The following is a 2,008-nucleotide window of genomic DNA, read 5'->3' as shown; positions in this document are numbered from 1 at the left end:
ATTCCTTAGTACTTTGGGTACATCTGGGTACTCTGGAATTTTAGGTAAGGGAATACTTAGAGAACTTACGGTTTGGAATTCAAAGCCCTGAGTCTAGGTATTCCTTGGTATTTTGGAATTTTAGTTTCAAACAGGGGAATACCCGGAGAGTGGAACTTAAAGTTTGGGGAGTTCAAAGCCTCAACTCTGGGTCCTCCTTAGTACTCTTGAACTTTAGTTGTAGGCAAGGAAATACTTAGAGAGTGGGACCTAATGTTTTGAGTACAAAGCTCCAACCTTAGATATTTCTAGGTACTCCGGAATTTTAATTGAATGCGTCGGGATTAAATAACTATATTTAAAAAGTGCGATTCTATTCCAAAGACTCCCCCAAAAATGTTCCTTCCTCCTAACTAAATTCATCTATTCAGTTTAATGATATATAAATAATGAAACAAAACAGTTCAATCTAGACAAATATCTATCAGCACAACGAAGTTACTAAATAACCTCTAACTCCGTCCGCCACGCGCCATCTTTAGATTCTATCCTCACTTTTAGTCCGCTGTCGAAGCTGTCCGAGCGTCCTAAATCGCAACCTTCTTTCCGCAATTCTCAAGGCTGACCAAGGATGCCTCCGTTAAAAATGGATGACTTCCGATACGAGGAATTCCAAGCTGGAATTCCAAGCGGAAGTGTGCTCGAAGGACAAAACCCGCCTAAGTAACCTTTCCGCTCCTTTCAATTAACTCGCTGCCTGGGCGACGGAAAAAAAAGGAACGCCGGGCTAAACTGCAGCGCGACTCGTTCGACCGAAAAAGAAAAGAAAAAGAAGAAACGGGGCACGATCGTTTCGTGGAACCGCACAACAGACTGACACCCAGACGCGTGACAAAAGCGCGACGAAAAAGAAGAACAAAAATGGAGGGTGAGAGGGAGAAAAGAGTTAAACAGCGGTCGAAGGAGACACCGAAGAAAGAAGTGGAGGCGGAGGAGGTGGGACAACGGACACGCATGCGCGGTTGCGCGAGTAATGTTCTTTCGTTCGGGATATAAACGTACACATTGCCCAAGGGTACATACGAAAAACTTTTTCTCTCTCGTCTCTCTCTCCCACGCTCCTTGCATTCTCCTCTTCGGACGCGTGGCATCGCGTCGTCTCTCTCGGATGCCTCGTAAATTGCTCTCTGTTTCAATGGGCCTGTCCTTCGACGTCCTCTCCTCTTCTACCAGTCCTCCTTCTTTCTTCCCCGCTCGCGTTGGCCTCCGTTTGCCGATGCTGCGCGTCTCGTTTGCTCCTCGCGTACATTTCTGCCGTTGCCAGTGATTTGCGCGCCAAGAACTTACAGGGTGTCTGCTGAAGTTCCCAACAAACTTCGCCACGTGTTCGGTAGGTCATTCTGAGCGAAGAATGTTGCGTGCAACGTGAGTCTGTGAGATCTCTTTTTTTTGGTCAGTTATGCTGGGTCTTGAAGGGGCCCCGGTCGTTGCGCTAGGACCTCGTTCGTTGCATGGTGGAGCTAGTGAAATATTGTTATTTAATAAGTAACAAGATTAGAGACATGGAGGGTAGGAAGTTTTGGAGGTACGCTCAGTGGAAGTACTACCTCCATTGTTGTAAGGACTTTCAGGCCTAAATTCATGCAACCATCGGGGTCCAATCTTAATTTTCTTTCTCCATCAAATTTCTATGTTTCTTCAGTTTTAGATGACTAACACATGGATGAATAGTATGAAACAACTCCATCATATTTATATTTTTATTCAGCTTTAGATGACTAACACATGGATGGTAAGAATGAAACAACTCCTATAAATTTGATATAAAATCGAAAATATAATAAAATATATCGAAATTATAGTTTCTCAATAAACATGCTCCACGTCTTATTTTCTACATGGCTAAGTAACTAAACGTAGTAGACCCATGGTGTTCACGAGATATATTGGTTAGAATGTCCTGCTAAGCATCGGAACGAAGTTTTTCGAATGCCAACGTACCAGACACCCCGTATAGGGCCTCTGGAGT

At 44.0% G+C, this 2,008-nt stretch overlaps 1 long non-coding RNA gene across 1 annotated transcript in view; it reads right to left on the bottom strand.

The window, feature by feature from the left end:
* LOC128894090 (uncharacterized) overlaps positions 1-1,646 on the bottom strand; it is a 5,073-nt gene extending 3,427 nt beyond the window's left edge. Inside the window, exon 1 of the long non-coding RNA XR_008461460.1 lies at positions 535-1,646. This is a non-coding gene — a long non-coding RNA (uncharacterized LOC128894090). The remainder of the gene's footprint in view (positions 1-534) is intronic.
* Positions 1,647-2,008: the final 362 nt, after the last annotated feature.

Source organism: Hylaeus anthracinus, unplaced genomic scaffold (assembly GCF_026225885.1).
Source record: "Hylaeus anthracinus isolate JK02 unplaced genomic scaffold, UHH_iyHylAnth1.0_haploid 3, whole genome shotgun sequence".
Lineage (NCBI taxonomy): Eukaryota > Metazoa > Arthropoda > Insecta > Hymenoptera > Colletidae > Hylaeus > Hylaeus anthracinus.
The sequence above is the reverse complement of the archived record's forward strand: the minus strand, read 5'-3'. Positions and strand labels throughout refer to the sequence as shown.